Below are 20,097 nucleotides of genomic sequence, written 5' to 3'. Positions count from 1 at the left end.
TCCCAAGCTTAGGACTCTGAAGAATCCATCTCATTCCTTTGGAACTCCACCACTTTGGGGCTCTGAGCTGCCTTCTCTCAAGCCTGTCAGGCTTCTACATGTTTCCAGTGACCTCGCAAATGGTTCCTCTGACCAGGGACAGCTTCTCAGCCTTCGTCAATGTAAAGACAGGCTCTTCGGTCCCACAGTCACATGCCCTGAGGAAAGGCTTCCAAAGGGAACACATGAGTCACTCCAGGCAGGCTCTGCACCAGGGACAGGCAGCAGGAAAAGAGGGGAATTTGCGTTCCACTTATCTGCATTATAAACATCCTTCTCCCTGGTATCCTATTGCAGGTTGAATTGTGTCCCCTAAAAAGACATGTTGAAGTCCTAACCCCCAATTCCTGTGACTATGAACTCGTTTAGAAATATGGTCTTGGAAGACATTGTCAGTTAAGTTAACATGAGGTCATACTACAGTACGGTGGGCCCTAATCCAGTGAGTGATGGCCTTATAAAAGAAGAGAGGAGAGACACAGAGAGAGACATAGAGGGAAGATGGTCCTGTGAAGACAGAGACAGAGATTGGAGTGATGCACCTTGTAGCCAAGAAACGCCAAGGACTGCCAGGAACCACCAGAACATAGGAGACATAAGGAGGGATTGTCCCTTGGTGCCTTCAGAGGGAGCGTGGTCCTGCTGACACTTTGATTTTGGACCTCTAGCCTCCAGAAATGAGAGACAATAACTATCTGTTACTTTAAGCCACCCAGTTTGTGGTACTTTGTTACAGCAGCCCTGGGAGACTAATACACTCCATGAGGGTGACCTGTGCAAAATACAGCATGCACCTTCAGATGTTACTCTACAGCAGTAGGCTGAAGTTCCTCTGGGCCAGCCCTACAAGTGTGTGTTCATACAGACTATGGCTCACTATCATGCTCTTAGCCCTACAGACAAAACATCTGTTCAACACCTAGATTTCAGAGCCAAAAGCTGTAATCCATTTAGCCCAAGAGAAAGAACCTCAGTCACAGAAACTTCTACACTGTGGTTACGCTCAACAGTCCATGTATCTACCATAATCCCAGGCCTGGGAAGATGCAAGACCAGCAGCCACCATGACAGATGCAGAAAGGTCACCACGTAGCAGTGTCCATGGTGTAGGTTCAGGAACGCCACCCAGGCTGGCCTTTCATGCCTTGCTCAACAAAGCAGGGTCCTGATTGGTCCTCTTGACCTGCGTTTTGTTTTCAGGTACTTTTCAGCCTCAAGAAGTGTTTTGTTTCCCAGCATTCTCTCTTGGAGAATGAAATTGGCACGTTTCTGGTTGCCCAACCAATGTGGAAAGTGAGCGTGAGTGGGCACTGAGCCCAATGGCACTTGGCCCACAGGGCCTACTTCCCAACGAATCTTCAGCTGGAGCAGTGGAGACTGGGCAAGGATACCAGGAACCCCCAGCCTGCTCTGGCTGCTGGGAACACCCCAAATATCCTACATCTTTACATCTGCCTGGAGTGCCTCAGGAACAAGGCCACCCCTCCTCAGTCTGGAAGATCTCAGCCCCCAAGTCCTGCTCATTCATTCATTCATTCAGCAAACACTTATCTGTGCTCCTTCTGTGTGCCAATCAGGGAACGGGACAGGTACCATCCCTGCTCTTATAGAGTTTTTAGTCTAATGGGAGAAGACAAACAATAAAAAGAAAACAAATTAATAAACAAGATGATTTCAAAGAGAAAGAACTGGGATGTAGTTCCTCAAAAAGTTAAACGTAGAATTTAACACGACTCAGCAATTCCACTCCTAGGTATATACCCAAAAGACTTAAAGCAGGGACTCAAACAGATCTTTGTACACCAATGTTCACTGCAGCATTACTCACAAGAGCCAAAAGTGTCCAACAATAGATGAATAAACAAACAAAATGTGATACACAGATACGATGGAATGTTATTCAGCCATAAGAAGGAATGAAGTTCTGATATATACTACGACATGGATGAATCTTAAAAACAATATGCTGAGTGACATAAGCCAGTCACAAAAGGACAACTATTGTATGATTCTGCTTACATGAAACATCTAGAACAGGCAAATGCACAGAGACAGAAATTAGATTAGAGGTTACCACAGACTGGGGAGGAAGGGAATGGGCGTTACTGCTTAATGGGGACAGAGTTTCTGCTTGGGGTGATGAAAAGTTTTGGAACTACACTGTGGTGAAGGTTGCATGATATTGTCAATATAATTAATGCCACTGCATTGTATACTCAGAAGTGGCTAAAGTGGCAATTTTGATGTTATATATATATTTTACCACAATAAAATTGAAGGAAGAAAAGTTGGGATGCAATAAAAAGATACTTGCAAGAGCAGTCTCCTTCAGATGATGGGTCAGGGAAGTGCTCTCAGGTAAGATCATGGGAGGGAAATCTCCAGAAGCCCAGGAACCAAGCAAGCAGGACATCCTGAAGACCAAGGCTAGGACTGACAGAGGAGTTTGCCTGGAGGGCTGAAGGTACACCCCGAGTGCCCACCACAATAGAAAGAGGTCAGAAGGGTGAAGGATGGGCATGGATGAAGTAACAAAGTATTGTGAAATCATGTAAAAGGCGTTCCAAGGTCCACTAGGAAGGTAAGATGAGGACAGGAACTGCTTCACACCCTACCATGACCCAGTAATTCCATCCTTATGTATATAACCAAAAGAACTGAACCCAGGGACTCAAATACCTGTACACCAATGTTCATTGCAGCATTATTCACAACCGTCAAAAGGTGGAAACAACCCAAGTGTCCATCAATAGATGAATGAATTAACAAGATATGGTCTCTCCTTACAATGGAATATTACTCGCTTCTCTCTCCTTCATTTTGACTGGTGTTTCCCTTGAGGTGATATGAATCAATAGGATATGAATTTTTAATTTGAATATTTAAAAAGGAAAAAACATAACAAAAAACTTCATTGGGAAAAATCAAGACAGAAACAAAAGAATGAGAGACATAGGCCTCTGGAAATTCTGTTTTATATGGAAAACAAACATTTCTGACCCCTTCTGCTGCCACCAGAAAAAAATAAGTCAACTACCCTGAAGAAAATTCTATCCCAGCCATGTTCTATGATGTCTGCTCATGGCACAACCAGGGAGGTCTCAGCCTGCAGCCAGTTGGAACCCTGGCTGCCATGGTGAGATCCCTCAAGAGCTGCCATAACATCTCAAAATCCAGAGAAAGATCCATGGTCTCACACGTGTCAATTCTAAGACCTTGGGAACTCCCCCTAAGGAAGTAATTCAACGGTAAAAAAAGCAATATGAATACATCTTCATAGTGGTATTGTTCGTGACAGTGAAAAATCAAAAATAACGAGGAGATGGCTAAGTAAATGTTTGTATGTTAACGCAATGGAAATGAATGCAGTCATTAAAATACTCGTGTGGATACTGCATAACGCTATAAATATTTCCCACACTAAATGGAAAAAAAATACACATACGTTTATCATTATGACTTATGCCTATGGATAAAACATTTCAGAAAACACAGCAAAAAAAAAAAAGATTATATTATGGATGGATATGGGTGTCGTAATAATGATATTTAATGTTAATGGCTATGAAAGTTATATAGCACTTGATTAAAAAAATTAATTAGAAGTAAAACTAAAAACACTCCTAGAAGAAAATAACAGTCTCCTGACCCCTACCTCTACACACATACCAGCCCCAAACAATTTCAGTTGTTTCTCTGGGTATTTATCTCTGTATTTCTAAATAATAGGTTTACACTCATATTTCTTTGTTTTCTACTTTTAACTTTTTACCTTAGAGAATAAGATAGAGCTTCCCTATCTATACATGTTTACATGCAGGTATCCTCTCCCCCATTTTCTAAATACAGTAGTCCCCCCTTAACAGCAGAGGATACGTTTCAAGACCCCCAGTGGACACCTGAAAACACGGATAGTACCGAACCCTATATTACTATGTTTTTAACTATACGTACATGCCTACGGTAAAGCTTAATTTATAAATTAGACACAGTAAGAGATTAACAACAACAATAATAAAATAGAACAATTATTAAGTAAAATAAGGGTTACTTGAACACAAGCACTGTGACACCATGACAGCTGATCTGATAACCAAGACGGCTACTAAGTAACTGATGGGCGGATAGTGTATACAGCGTGGATATGCCGGACTAAGGGATGATTCACCCCCAGGGCGGGACAGCAAGGGACACTGCTAGATTCATCATGTTACTCAGAAGGGCATGCAATTTAACACTTACGAATTGTTTATTTATGGAATTTCCCATTTAATATTTTTAGACCATGGAAAGCAGAACCACAAACAAAGGGAGACTACTGTATAGCTATGTGACAATTTCTTGCTATATAAATCTTCACTGCTTATTATTATGACTATGCAAATATTGCTGAAAGCTAAGTCACATAGTATACTATGATTATATTTCCTTTCTTGTTCAACTTTTTATTTTTCCTGTAGTTGACAGTTGCCTCATTTTTTTACTTGCTTTGTTTTCAATATATTGATCACTAATTCTTCCTCAACTCCCCACCCACTGCCTCAACTCCCCAACAGAGCTATAAAACTCATCACGATACAGCAAATATGTTAGATAACCAATCAGTTCCATTTTCTTCTTGGAGATATTTCTCCTGAGGCCCTCTACCATCTTGCTCGCAACTGGGTTGACTGCTATCTAGGTCAGCTGCACAGCTGTGGTACTGGTTTCACCAACATTACGAAAATTCCATTCACCTCTCTCTGGATCAGTCAGGGTTCTTGGTTGCAAGTATAGAGGCCAACTCTGGCTGACTAAACAGGGAAGGAGCTGATAGATTATCTGACATATTTGTTGTATTTTGATGAGTTTTACAGTTCTGTTGGAGAGTTTCAGAAAGATATAGTGATCAATACATTGAAACAAAGCAAATTAAAGAAGGCAACTATCAACTTGAGGAAAAAAAAAGTTCAACAAGAAAGGAAAAATAATCATAGTACACTCTGGGGTCCATGATGCAGAACCACATCTGATGACAAAACAGCTGTTGTTGCCACCAATCACTGGGTACCACAGTGTGCATAAGGAAGCTGTCCTTGCATACATCACTGCTGTCACCACCACAGCCATGGCTAGAGCACACTCTTCATCCCTTTCTTTTGTGTCACTGGCTTGTATGTCAAAAAGTGCCACAGGTTAATCTCATCAACAGATCCTGGGCCATAGACTTGGTCCTGACTACAAAGGAGGCTCAGAAGTGAGTACTTCTTATTTTCCATTGGGAGGAGGTAGTTTTTCTTTCTCCCCACTCCCAAGACACAAAGTAATCTAATAGCTGAAACACAAAAAGTCATTTGGCAGCTGAGCAGCCAGAACAAGGGACACTTGCCCATTGTACTACTTGTTCTTCTTTATTGATTTATTCCCTCATTTTTGGTGGAGCACATCCTCCAGTAGCCTTCTTGAAAAGAAATATGAAGGAGGGTGATATTTCTTAAAATTCACATGTCTTAGAAAAGTACCTGTACTCTCTTACTTGAATGATAGTGAATACAGAATTCTGGATTGGGAATTAATTTCCCTTGGAAGATGGAAAGCATCTCTCCATTGTCTTCTAGTTTCTAGTGTCACTTTTGAAAAGCCTGATGCCATTCTGTTTACCACTCTTTATGTGGCCTCTTTTCTCTCTGGTGGCTTTTATCAGACAGCTGGGCAGGAGTCCCTGGATGGTGCAAACAGTTAATGCACTCAGCTGCTAACCCAGAGGTTGGAGGTTTGAGTCTACCCAAAGGTGCCTCAGAAGAAAGACCCGGCAATCTACTTCCAAAAAAATCAGACATTGAAAACCCTATGCAGCACAATTCTACCCTGACACAAATGAGTTTGCCATAAGCCAGAAGGGACTTGACAGAACTTTTTTTTTTCCTAATCCAGTATGGGAAACCCTGGTGGCACAGTGGTTAAGAGCTATGACCACTAGCCAAAAAGTCAGCAGTTTGAATCCACCAGGCACTCCTTGGAATCCATATGGGGCTGTTCTATTCTGTCCTATAGGGTCACTATGAATCAGAATTGACTCGGCGGCAACAGGTTTGGTTTTGTTTTTTTTTTTTTCCCCTAATCCAGTATGACCTAATCTTAACTTGATTACATCTGCAAAGACGCTATTCCAAATAAGTTCTCATTCACAGGTTCTGGGTGGACACGAATCTTGGGGGGCAGGGAATACTATTCAACCCACTACAGAAGTTTTGAAAGACATACAGAAAATGAGGTTGGCATTACAGGGAGGGGGAAGCCTTAAAGGAGCTACAGCTCCTTCCCCTTCCATTCTGAAGAGATGGCTGTCGCTCAAGAAGCTCGCTCACCATCCCCGGCTACCTCAGGACCCCAGACAGGGGCATTTAGCCCAATGCCAGTCATTCTTTGGTCTCAGTTTCTTCATTCGCACGATGAGATGACTGTATTCATCTTCTAAGCCTTATACCCTAGAAGCTCCAAAGAGTATTTTATTCCCGATAATGTGATGGCCAACTCTCTGGGGCTGTGGGGGGGGGGGGAATGTCCCTATCTAAGGACGTTTTGAGAAGAAACACCAAATTAGGAAAAATAAATTCACTTTCTTTTGAAGAATATTTTACTTTTTCTTTCCCAAAATAGGCCAACCCAACTCCACCATGACTGTAGTGAGTCAAATGCCAAATCCTGCTGCTCAAGAATGGGCTCCTGACAGCAAAACCACACCTTTTCCCAGGCAGCATCCCTCCTTTGGGAACCTAGCTGAAGTCTAGTTATCTTCTCCCTTTGCCAGCTCCTAGCACAAATTTGGGTCATTCTCTCCCTTGAGGCATTCTAGTCCATGGAGAAGCTCTCCTTGGCGAGACAGGGAGGGCAGATTTGGTTCACATTCTTAATCGATCTGCAAAATAATGTTTCTTCTTCCTCCCATCCCCACACTTACCCCCCTATCCCCAGCCTACCTCCCTGGGATGGTCCAAGAAAGAGCAGAAGCAAAGGCCCTTCTGTCTGATAGATTAGAGATGCTTTAGAATCAATGAGTGTCATTCCGCCCTTGCCTCACTCTGGGCTCCTTACGTGCCTGAAAAAGAGAGAGAGAAATTTAAAAAGGGACAGAAGATACTTGCAAGATCTATCCATGTGGTATCAAATCGGTAACAGCTACTTGAAAGATTAGATCGGAAACTCAGGGGGCAGTGAGTTTATGTTAATGAGGGAGGAACAATTTGGAAAAGGAGGGTAAGAATGGTTGCACAACTAGAAGAATGTAATCAATGTCACTGAATTGTACAGGTAGAAATGGTTGTACTCGTGTAGGTTTTGCCGCGTATATTCTTAACAACAACAACAAACATAATATAGATTATTAAAAAGAGAGAGAAAGAGAATCTCAAACCTTCTCTCACAAGATTTTAGCCCAAAAACAACTGCTTCACCTCATTTCCCTTTTTGCAAACCAGTCACATTCAGCTTGGTCTGCCTTTCTCACCATCTGCATCCATGCCACCCCCAGCTCCCTTTGGGGTTAGTGAGCAAAACACAGGAACATCTCCAGGGCCTGAAACAAGAATACGCTGAGGACTGAGATCAGTTCTAGAGCTGTTTGTTGGTTTTGTTTGGTTTGGTTTTTGAAAGCAAAGTGACCTGAGCCAGGCCTGGGTTCGAATTCCATTCAATGGCTGCTAGAAGCAGGTTTGTGAGCTTGAGACAGTGCAATTTCCCACAGGAATCTAACTTCAAGGCTCAAATCGCATCAAAAAGGAAAATCCATCACTGCTCGGCTGGAGATGAAAAGGAAAGCCGACCTTGTGGAGGGCGAATGGGGAGGAGGCCGCCCACTCACTGGATCTATGGTGATTCGCACCCTCCTCCGCCCCCTGGAAATAATCTGACCCCTGGGAGAGAAAGACGCCTGAGCTCCGGAAGCCCGGTTGCCTGAATTCCAGCAGTAGGGCCTCTACCCCACCCCGCCACCCTGTGGCCCGGGGCGTCGCTATCTCCACGGGGTGGGAAGTCCTGCCTGGAACCCACCAGGCAGGGCTGGGAAAGGCTCCTAACAGGTAGGAAAGGGAGACTATTGCTGGACCCGCTGAAAAAGGTGTCTATTCCGGGAACACATTCCCCAAGGACCAAGTGGGAATTCTCCTTGCCGCCAGCCCAGCCCCTGGAAAGAGGACCCCCGGTTCCAAGAGCCCAGGAACGTGGGCTGGGACGGTCTCTTCACCCAGCATCCGGGGAGAAGCGCCAGGACTTCCTGAGGCAGAGAAATGGGAGGCCAGAGCCCACAGCTGACCAACATAGAAAAGGCCAATACTGGAGTTAACAAGAGGATCGATAATCCCAGCTCGGTAACAGGGAACTGAGACACGGTAGTAGAGAAAGAGACAAGGGGAGATAAAGCAACAAGGATGATCCAGCCGAGAGAAGAAGAGTTAGAGAAGGCAGCGAAGAGAACTGGTTCTCAGGAATTCAGGTCAGGAAATAATGAGCCAGGAGAGAATGCACAAGAGGGCGGCCAGGGAGAAGACGCTTCCCCCGAGGAAGGTCAGTCTTCGGCCAGGACCTCAGGACCTAGTCTGCAGCCGCTAAGCCCTCAGGTTCATGCGCGACCCTCGGGACGCGCAGCTCACAGGATGCTCCTCGCGCGCCTCCTGAATGGGGGCAGGGGGAGGGGAGGACGCGCACGGCCACTGCTCCGTCCCTGACAAGTAAACAGCTCGCCCCAGACAAGCGCGTCCTCGAACGGGGCCCAGCGGAGGGCCCTGATCTTCCCATCAAGGGCGGCAGCGGAGACACCCCGGGTCTCCGTCCTCCCGGGGCAGAAACGGGGCTCCATCAGACCAGGGGCGAGGCAGAGCATCACGCAGCCCCACCAGAGAAGCAGAACGCGAGCCCGACTCTGCCCCTGCCGGGGTCCTGTTCTCCCCCACCCCCCACGCCCCGGACCGCGATCGCCTCCACCACCCACGCCCGCCCCGCCCCAGAGAGACAAAGCCTGGAGCCTGGCGGGCGGGCACGCCGGGGGGCACTGGGACCCCGCAGACGCCCGCGCAGGTGGGTTCCGTACCGGTGTCGGGGGCTCGGGGGCGGGGCCCAGTCTCCCTGGTGACGACTGCCCAGGGGACGCTGCAGGCAGGTCCCGGAGTGACAGGAGAGAGCGAGCCTCCCGGCAGTGGCGCGGGGCCCGCAGGGGCCTGAGGGCAGCCTGCGAGCGCCGTTTAGGCTAGCAGCGCATCCGCCGAGAGGCGCGGCCCGGGGCGGGGCCGGACAGCAGGCCGGGGGGGCGGGGCGTCCCCGGGGGCGGGGCGGGGCGTCCCCGGGGGCGGGGCGGGGCGGGGCGTCGATGGCCCCTCGGGTGGGGCCAGTGGTCTGCTGGGCGGGGCCCCAACGGGGCGGGGTTCGGCCGGCACGGCGCCGCGCGGGCACCGTCAACAAGTTCTCACACCCACTAGAGGCGACACGCCAAGCCGCGAGAGGGCCTGGGGTGCGGAGGGAACGGCTGAAAATTCTCCCCGAGCCCTGCTGCTCCCGGCTGGGAGGCCGGAGGCGGGGCTGGCTGGGTCGCTCCCCTAGCCTCCGCCAGACCAGACCGCTCTCGGGCGCAGACCCTTGGTCTCGATCTTGCCCTGGAACAGGGGTAGATAGAAAGTGACATTTGCACAGTGAATGAGGTCTGGTCGTCTGCCAAACCGCTCCGTGCTCCCCAGGAATCACCAGAAAGGGCGGGTACCGGACCCAGGTCACGGATTCGGAGCCTGGGTTACCCGAGGAAGTGGCCCAGTCGGACTCTGGGCTCCAAATCCCGCGTGCTGGTTGTTCCCCAGCCGCGGAGCTTTCCTTTCCATCGGGAGATCCCTTAGTGTAAGAATTATAAAATAAATGCTCTTACCGGGGACTTCCGCCAATGCATCTATTCGGTGCAATGAGCCCAGGGCGTGCTGGCCTCTGACCCCGGCAATAACGCAACAACCACTGCGGGGCACCTGACACCCGGCTCTGGGGCTTAGCCATGCCTCACACCGCGAGGTAGGTGCTGCGCACAGGGCGAGGACTCTTACCCTCCCAGACGCACTCACACGCGGACACACACGTGCACTCGGACAGAATTACATACACAGGCACGGACGTCCACACACAATTCTCACAGCCTCTAAGCGGCGGTTAGCATTGGAACCAGTTTGGTTTGACACCAAACCCATCCGCTTCTCCTGATGCCCGGCCACGTCCTTTAGTTTACCACCTGGTCCACAGCCCTGGATTTAAACCTTTGCCACAGTGGAGTTCAAGAGAGAAGGTAGGGGGTTTCAGGATCAGAATCACCGGCTCTGGGTGGGGCACACGAGGGTCGGGGGAGGTGTTTGTTTTAACTGCTCGGAGCTCACAGCTTCCGTTTGGATCGGCTTCCAGGGTCCGAAGAATCTCCCTCTGCCCCAGGATCACCCTGCGCGGACCCGCATGCATGAGAGGAGGGCATGGTGGAGAAAAACCCAGCTAGAAGCTCGGGGCGGGGGAGTTCTTCAGAAGCCCGGGAAGAGAGGAGGGGGCCTTGGCACCTGGAGCCCCCAGCCAGAAGGGCAGGCTTATTATATACACTGACACACATCCTCATACACACTCAGTCACAATTATGTAACTGACACCCCCCACACACACACCTGTACTCACACACGGAGACCAGACACATTCACACACAGATGAACTCGCCCACATTCACACACCCACAGTGAGAAGAGGGGCTGGGCACTTGGCAGACAATCCCCGGAGAAGGCGGAGCCCTGGCCTTAGACCATCCCTGAGACATCTTCTCTCGGGTACTTCTTCCACCTCTGCTTTCCCTCCTCTTGCCCTGGCTCAGAGCTTGCCTAGGAGCCAGGCAGCAGAACGCACACCAAAGGCAGGGTGGGGAAGGACTTACTGGGGTGGGAGAAGCCTGATCCCAGGCAGCACCTCCCCTGACCCACAGGGCAGGGTTTCCAAGGTTGAGAAAGAGACTTTTCAAGGGGTTCCTCTCCTCCCACCCCCAGCCTTTTCCTTGGTGCCTTCTCCCCGGGGGGCCAGTCTGCAATGGTCCCTTTGCTTGGAGACTTCCCTTTCTCTCCAGCACTTCTGATTGAACATCAAGCTCAAAAACAAGGTCCCCATCAGCAATGGAACCCAGTGACCCTGCTGGGGTTCAAATTGGGGGTATCAAGCAACAGTTTCTCTGGAACCACAAAATGCCAGCCCTGAACGTCCTGCCGGTATTACCATGATGTCCTGGAACTGCATTGACAAATTCTGGAAAGATACATAATTGTTGTGGGGAGAATTAAATGAGTGAATATAGGTACGTAAATACGTAAAGTCTTTAGGGCAGTGCCTGGCACCTATAGTAAATGCTCAGTAAGTGTTTGCTCCCACAGATGGGAAATGGGCACAAAGAGGCCAGGTCACTTGCCCAAGGTCACACAGATACTTAGTGGTTTAGGAAAAAACAGTCTCCTGATTCCTTGTTCAGGGCTGGGTACCTTCAGTCAGTCTTTTCTGAAACTAGATGAGGGTATAAACAAATCGGTTCCGTGGATAAATAAATTAGTTCCACCACTGTTAAAATTCAGAGTAAATAGAGAAATTAGATCCTCACCCCACTGCTGATTATAAAGCTGATCGTCTTTATAAGTCCCCAAGCATAAGGCGGTAAACCAGTGTGTCTTTGTTCCCACCCATTAGAGCCCTCGTTACATTTGATAAGCACTAGGGTAATGGACTTGAAGACAACCAGTTTAGTTTTAGTTTATAAGAGGGAGGTTTACTTGCTCCATTAGTCATATCTCTGGCTCACCCCCAACACAATTCCAGGTAGTCTCTCTATGATGAAATGTGAGCCTCACCCAGCTGCCCACCAATATCTCATCCACCATTATTCATTCTCCCTAGAATTCTGCCCTGATAGCACAATGGCTGAGCACTCAGCTGCTAACCAAAGGGTCAGAGATTCGAATCCACCAGCAACTCCGCGGGAGAAAAGACCTGGCAATCCGCTCCCCTAAAGATTACAGCCTAGGAAACCCTATGGGACAGTTGTACTCTGTCTTACACTGTCATCATGATTTGTAATCGATGCAATGGCACACAGCAATTTTCTACTCAAAGTTGGTACTCCAAATTTCTATATCTGGTTCAGATAAGAAGCTGAGTGGGGACAAGACTAGGAAGGCTAAAGTCAGAAAAAAAATAAGATGCAACTAACAAAAAAACAACTACAACAGAACAGTTTAGCATTTGTTTGCAATTCTACTAGAAAAAATGGAAGGACTCTGGAGAATAATCTTTCTCCTTGATGGGGAGAGATAGTTTCCATATTTGCTCAAACGATCCCCCTGGCCTTTGTTCCCTTGATATTTTTACTCTCAAAGCAGGAGTATGAGGGAGGCGAATGACGTGAGTGTCTGGGCCCTGTTCTCCTGCCTTCCTTACATATTTTCATTCATCTTTGAGACTGTCACACCCAGTGAACTCAAAAAGTGGCTCATCTGTAGTTAAGAAGCAAAGTTAATTAGAGTCTGGAGCTTCCGGCTTTCTTTCGACAATTCCCCATGCTCAGCACAAAAGTCTGCCTTAATTGAGGCTTTGGGAGCTTGTGACCTGGGGGACAGGGAGTGGGCAGAGAGAAAAATGAGGCTTGTGTTTGAGTTGCTCATTCTTTCAGGTGTCAACCAAAAATGGTTCACGTTGCAGGGAATCTCTCAGTGAGAGGAGGGACTGCAAGTTCAGGAGTTAGGCTTGGTTTTGGATGAGTTTCCTAACCCCTCTACCTCATCTGTAAAAGGGACCAGCACACAGCACATGGCACTGACCTTGGATAGTGCCATGGATTGAATTATGTCCCCTCAAAAATGTGTGTATCAATTTGCCTGGGCCATGATTCCCAGCATTGCGTGGTGGTCCTCCATTTTGTGATTGTAATTTTTATGTTAAAGAGGATTAGGGTGGGATTGTAACACCCTTACTAAGGTCACATCCCTGATCCAATGTAAATGGAATTTCCCTGGGGTATGACCTGTACCATCTTTTATCTCTCAAGAGATAAAAGGAAAGGGAAGCAAGCAGAGAGTGGGGACCTCCATACCACCAAGAAAGCAGTGCCTGGAGCAGAGCACTTCCTTTGGACCCCGGTCCCTGTGCAGAGAAGCTCCTAGTCTGGGGGAAGATTGATAAGAAGGCCGACAGAGAGAGAAAGTCTTCCCCTGGAGCTGATGCCCTGAATTTGGACTTTTAGCTTACCTTACTGTGAAGAAATAAATTTCTCTTTGTTAAAGCCATCCACTTGTGGTATTTCTGTTATAGCAGTACTAGATGACTAAGATGGTAATAAAAAATAAACAAACCTGTTGCCATCAAGTTGATTCCTACTCACTGCAATCCTATAGGACAGAGTAGAATTGCCCCATATGGTTTCCAAGGCTGTAAATCTTTATGGAAGCTGACTGCCACATATATTTCCCCCCGCAGAGCAGCTGTTGGGTTCAAACTCACCTGACCTTTTGGGTTAGCAGCCAAGCACTTAACCACTGTACCACCAGGGCTCCTTCTTTGGACAGTAGAGGTCATGATTAAAGGGACAGTACATTTAGAGGAGACTTTTAGGCTTGGAAACCCATTGCCATTGAGTGGATTCTGACTCATGGCAACCCCATGCGTTGCAAAGTAGAACTGCACTCCATAGGGTTTTCATGGCTGTGACCTTTTGGAAGCAGATCACCAGGCCTTTCTTCCCAGCCCATCTTAGCCTGGAAGCTCCACTGAAACCAGTTCAGCATCATAGCAACATGCAAGCCTCCACAGACAGAAGAGTGGTAGCTGTACAAGAGGTACACGAATCAACCAGGTCTCCTGCATGGAAGGTGAGGATTCTGAACCATCACTGCATTTATTGAGTTCCCACTTGGGGGCCAGTGACTGGGCTGAGATCAAGGCAGGAAGGGTGCCTCCCCTGGAGAATGTACAGGTGGGTGGGCTCGAACCACCAACCTTTTGGTTAGTAGTCTGGCGCCTAACCACTTTTGCCACCCAAGGACTCCTTGTCCCTAGAGGGGAGCATTGATTGATACAGCACGTTCCCTCACCACTTTCTGTGAGTCTCAGGTTGCCCGTTTGAGGATGTGATCCTTGTGGGACGACATGATGTCTTAGACTTCATTTTAAGATTCGCGGTAGGAAAAGAAGACATTCCTGTGTTTGTAGAAAAGATCAGTTTCGAATATTTACTGCGAGAAAATGAGGATAAGGGCATAAATAGGGTGCCTGAAACAACAGGGCATTTTGTGAGTCACACATCAAGGCTCATGAAAGATACGCTGGGGGACTGGAGCAACTGATCTAGAATCTCCTTGCGAAATCTCTGTGTTTGAGAAGCTGCTGAGGGTAAGAAAATTAAACTAAGGGCTAGGAAATAATAGTAATAATAATAAAAAGTTGGCTCCAAATTTGAAGAAGGTGAAAGAATGAATCCAACAATATTAACCACTTACTGTTGTGTCGATTCCAACTCATGGCGACCCCATGTGTGTCAGAGTAGAACTGTGCTCCACAGGGCTTCAATGGCTGATTTTTCGGAAGTCAGTTGCCAGGGTTTTCTTCCGAGGTGCTTTTGGGTGGACACAAACCTCCAACCTTTTCGTTAGCAGCTAAGCATGTTAACTGTTTGTACCATCCAGGGACTTCCTGGCAATATTAGACTAAACATAATCACAGAGCTGAGCCTTAAAGATCATTTAGTTAAGACAAGGCAGGTGAGTTGTCTGAGTCACACACAGTTAGCTACATAGCAGTAAGTTCCAGTCTTTTAAATATCGGTACCTGAGAGATACTAAAACTAGTAACAATATTGACAGCAGCAGCAGGAGCAGCTGGCAGCTATATGACACATACTATACATCAGACATTCAACCATTTCAGAAGGTAGCATACGATCGACAACCAATAGTACTCAAGGAAGAAGTCCAAGCTGCACTGAAGGCACTGGTGAAAAACAAGGCTCCTGGCATTGACAGAATATCAATTGAGATGTTTCAGCAAATGGATGCACCGCTGGAAGTGCTCGCTCATCTGAGCCAAGGCCAACTGACTGGAATAGATCCGTATTTGTGCCCATCGCAAAGAAAGGTGATCCAACAGAATGCAGAAATTAATGGAACAATATCATTAATATCACACACAAGTAAAATTTTGCTGAAGATCATTCAAAAGCAGTTGCAGCAGTACATCGACAGGGAATTGCTGGAAATTCAGGCCGGATTCAGAAGAGGACATGGAAAAAGGCATATCATCGCTGATGTCAGATGGATCTTGGCTGAAAGCAGAGAACACCAGAAAGATGTTCACCTGTGTTTATTGACTATGCAAAGGCATTCGACTGTGTGGGTCATAACAAATTATGGAAAATATTGCCAAGAATGGGAATTCTGGAACACTTTATTGTGCTCATGAGGAACCTGTACATAGACTAAGAGGCAGTCATTCGAACAGAACAAGGGAATGCTGCATGGTTTAAAATCAGGAAAGGTGTGCGTCAGGGTTGTATCCTTTCACCATACCCATTCAATCTGTATAAGCAAATAATCCAAGAAGCTGGACTATATGAAGAAGAATGGGGCATCAGGATTGGAGGAAGACTGATCTACAATCTGCGTTATGCAGATGATACAACCTTGCTTGCTGAAAGTGAAGAGGACTTGAAGCACTTACTGATGAAGATGAAAGACCACAGCCTTTAGTATGGATTACACCTCAATACAAAGAAAACGAAAATCTTCACAACTGGACCAATAAGCAACATCATAATAAACGGAGAAAAGATTGAAGTTGACAAGGATTTCATTTTACTTGGATCTACATTCAATGCCCATGGAAGCAGCAGTGAAGAAATCAGATGACGCATTGCATTGGGCAAATCTGCTGCAAAAGACCTCTTTTCAAGTGTTAAAAAGCAAAGATGTCACTTTAAGGACTAAGGTGTGCCTGACCCAAGCCATGGTGTTTTCAATCGCCTCATATGCATGTGGGATCCCTGGTGGCATAGTGGTTAAGTGCTATGGCTGCTAACCAAAAGGTCAGCAGTTCAAATCCACCACGTGCTCCTTGGAAACTCTATGGGGCAGCTCTACTCTGTCCTATAGGGTCATTCTCTGAGTGAGAATTGACTCAATGGCAATGGGTTTTTTTTTCTTTCATATGCATGTGAAAGGTGGACAATGAATAAGGAAGACCAAAGAAGAATTCACACCTTTGAATTATGGTGTTGGTGAAGAATATTGAATATACCATGGACTGCCAGATGAAGGAACAAATCCATCTTGGAAGAAGTACAGCCAGAATGCTCATTACAAGCAAGGATGCGAAACTTTGTCTCAGATACTTCAGACTTGTTATCATGAGGAGTCAGTCCCTGGAGAAGGACATCATGCTTGGTAAAGTAGAGGGTTAGCAAAAAAGAGGAGGACCTTTTATGAGATGGATTGACACAGTGGCTACAACAATGGAGTCAAGCGTAACAGCAATTGTGAGGATGGCGCAGGACTGGGCAGTGTTTTGTTCTGTTGTACATAGGGTCACTATGAGTCAAAACTGACTTGACGGCACCTAATGACAACAACATACGTCAGTCATTGTACCCAATCTTAACATTCTTCATGAAGGTTTTAAAACATGGCAGCAAATTCTTTGACATTCCTTCCATTGAGATTTGGGATCTGTGTCTCCTCTCTTTAAATCTGGATGAGTTTGTGACTACCTTGGCCTGACCAAAAAAGTATGGCAAAAGTGATGCTAAGTGACCTTGAGAGGTTAGATCATAAAAGGCCAAGTAACTTCTGCTTTGGTTTAGGAACACTCACTCTTGAAGGTTTGGGTATCAAGAAAGAAGTCTGACATCCTGAAGCCGCCAAGCTGTGGGAAAGCCCAAGACATAAAGAGAGGCCATACACGTAGGTATTCTGGCTGACAGTCCCACCTGCGCCCAACCTTCGAGTCATCCCCACCCTGGCACTAGATGTTAGTGAAGAAACCTCCAGATGATCCCACCCCTAGCTGTTCAAGCCCTTTCAGAATCTTCCCAGCTGACACCTAGACATCATGGACTATAGACAAACTTTCTCTGAATCCTTGACCCACAGAATCTGTGAACATAAGAAAATAGTTATTGCATTACATTTCTGAGTCTGAGGTGGTTTATTATACAGTTATACCAAAAAACCAAACCCATTGCCATTGAGTAGGGTCACTATTGAGTAGAATTGCCTCATAGAGCTTCCAAGGAGTGGCTGGTGGATTCGAACTGCCAATCTTTTGGTTAGCAGCGGAGCTCTTAACCACTGCGCCAGTAGGGCTCCCATACAGCTATAAACAAACAGATAAAATCCAAACCCGTTGCGGTCGAGCCGATCCCAACTCATAGCAACCCTATAGGACAGAGTAGAACTGCCCCATAGAGTTTCCAAGGAGCGCCTGGTGGATTTGAACTGCTGGCCTTTGGTTAGCAGCCGTAGCACTTAACCACTATGGCACCAGGGTTTCCTATACAGCTATAGATAACTGGAATTTCATTATTTCATTAAATCTTCAAAACAACTCCACAAGGCAGTTACTATCATCATCTCCATGAGGCAATGTAGGCTGAAGACTGACCCAAAGCCACACAGTTAGGACATGGCAGAGCAGGGCTCAGATCCCACCTCTAACCTCCCTGGGTGGTGCAAATGGTTAACAGGCTCCCCTGCTAACTGAAAGGTTGGAGGTTTGAGTCCACCCAGAGGTACCTTGGAAGAAAGGACTGGTGATCTACTGCCAAAAAATCAGGTACTGAAAACCCTAGGGAGCACAGTTCTACTCTGACACACATGGAGTCACCAGGAGTCAGAGTTGGCTTGACAGCAACTATTTTTTTTTTTCTAACTGCTTCTAACAATGAATCAACCAACTACTATTATGGCACAAGGCTCATTTTTTAAAAACATGCTGTATCTGCATTTTAGCAAGGTCCGATCCTATCGCTGAAGTCAGCCTCATGAGAAATGAGGGGTCTTCAGTGACTCCTGTTACATGGTAGAAATCAGCACAAGAGTGTCCCACATTGCAGCAGGGTTGGTCGGTGTGACCCAAAGAAAATGGCAGACATGAGGGTGTGTCACCTCCAAGATTAGGTATGAAAGACTGCAGCTTCAGCCATGAGCTCTCTCACACTGTCTTGTGGTGGCCATGTCATGAGGACACTCAAGCGCCCCTGTGGAGAGAGGCCCAGATTTTGACTAATTGAGGTGTCTGGCCAACAGCCAGCCATGGTAACTGAGGACTGTTAACAATATCTTGGAAGGTATCTTCAGCCCCAACACTTGCAGCCCCAGCTGATGACTGCAACCTCACGAAAGACTCTGAGCCAGAACCACCCAGCTAAGCTACTCCCAGATGCCTGACCCACAAAAACAGTGAGAAGAAATGTTTATTGTTTAAGTTGTGGGATGATTTGTTACAGAGCAATAGGTTACTAATATACCACTCAGGGATGCCGTCCTTCTCCCTGTGTGCCCTGGCACCTGCCCCACGCCTGATCGAGCAGAGGCTCAATCAATACTGTGATTAAATCAACGGCCAGTATAACCAAAAACCCTCCCCTGTATTTGTATGGGTCAGACATGTTTCTAAAGAAGAGGTAATATGTTCAGTGAAAGAAGCCAGACAAAAGATCGCATATTATATGATTCCATTTTTATGAAATGGCCAGAATAGGCAAATCCATAGAGACAGGAAGTAGATTAGTGGTTGCCTAGGGCTTAGGGAGGGGTAGAAATGGGGAGCAGTGGAGAGTGGCAGCTAATGGGTAGAAGGTTTTTTTTTTTCCCGAGTGATGAAAACGTTCTAAAATTAATGGTGGTGATGGCTACACAACTCTGTGAATATACTAAAACCCATTGAATCGTACACTTTAAATGGGTGAGTTGTGAATTATATCTCAATAGAGCTGTTATATTAAGAGGAAGGAGGAGGAATAGAAGAAGAGGTAGATCACTGGTCCCAAGTGGGGAGTGGCACTCAGGGAGGCTGGCCACCTGGAGTTTGAGAAAGCTTTGAGATACTTGAAATGCAAGGTGCCTTGCTGCTGTCTGGGCCAGAGGAGGTGGGTGCTGAGGTCTGCTCACCATTGCTCAGGGCCAGCCCCATCCACTTGGCACAGGTGGGAGGGGTTTGCTTCCTAATCATCCAGGGAGACCCTGCCTGTTCTCATAGCCACCCGGAACCCCCCAACATGTGGATCCTGGTACACGGCCCTGCCTTCCTTCTCATTCTCTGTAGAAGAGGAGCCCACCCTCTCATGCCGATGTATATACTCCAGCCCCCCCAGGGCTTTTCCACCAGCCCAGCCAACGCCCTTCACATAGAAGTGGAACCACAGACCCACGGCTGTGGCTGTCCCAACAGCCTTCCTCCTTTGTGAATGAGCTAATTCTACAGTGGTTTTTGTTGTTAGGTGTCGTTGAGTTGGCTCCAACTCATAGTAATTCTATATACAGCAGAAGGAAACACTAGCTGGTCCTGTGCCACCCTCACAGTCTTTGCTATGCTTGAGCCCATCGTTGCAGCCACCGTCAGTCCACCTCACTGAGGGTCTTCCGCTCTTTCACCCACCTTCTGCTTTACCAAGCATGATGTTCTTCTCCAGGAATTTGTCCCTTCTGATAGCATGTCCAAAGTACGTGAGATGAAGTCTCACCATCCTTGCTTCTAAGGAGCATTCTGGCAGTACTTCTTGCAAGACAGATTTGTTCTTCTGGCAGTCGATGGTATTTTCAATATTCTTTGCCAATACCATAATTCTATGGTGGACACAGACCAAATGATGCAGGAAAGTCAGTCCTTGCTGAACACCACCAAAAAGGAGCACTAAATTTAGGACAAGGGAAAGGATTTAACTGGCAGGGAGTGAATTTGCACATCTTAGCTGAGAGGTAGCCAAAGCTGAACAGCTTCAAACTGGACTTTGAACCGGTGTGTTGGCACGCGTCTTACAGGAGCTTCTGGCCCTCCCTG

General features: G+C 47.0%; 1 protein-coding gene across 6 annotated transcripts in view; it reads right to left on the bottom strand.

Annotated features, from left to right (window-relative positions):
* The window catches only part of PIK3CD (phosphatidylinositol-4,5-bisphosphate 3-kinase catalytic subunit delta), a 77,882-nt gene that overhangs the window by 30,251 nt on the left and 27,534 nt on the right, over positions 1–20,097 (bottom strand). For 4 of the 6 annotated variants that reach the window (XM_049877855.1, XM_049877852.1, XM_049877857.1 and 1 more), the window contains exon 2: positions 6,999–7,117. The exons of 1 other annotated variant lie outside the window; for it this stretch is intronic. The gene's annotated coding sequence lies outside the window, so the exon portion shown is untranslated. Of the gene's footprint in view, positions 1–6,998; positions 7,118–9,103; positions 9,271–20,097 lie in introns of those variants that run through there. One more of the 6 variants, XM_049877854.1, reaches the window with a different exon arrangement.

Source organism: Elephas maximus, chromosome 3 (assembly GCF_024166365.1).
Source record: "Elephas maximus indicus isolate mEleMax1 chromosome 3, mEleMax1 primary haplotype, whole genome shotgun sequence".
NCBI classification, from domain to species: domain Eukaryota; kingdom Metazoa; phylum Chordata; class Mammalia; order Proboscidea; family Elephantidae; genus Elephas; species Elephas maximus.
The sequence above is the reverse complement of the archived record's forward strand: the minus strand, read 5'-3'. Positions and strand labels throughout refer to the sequence as shown.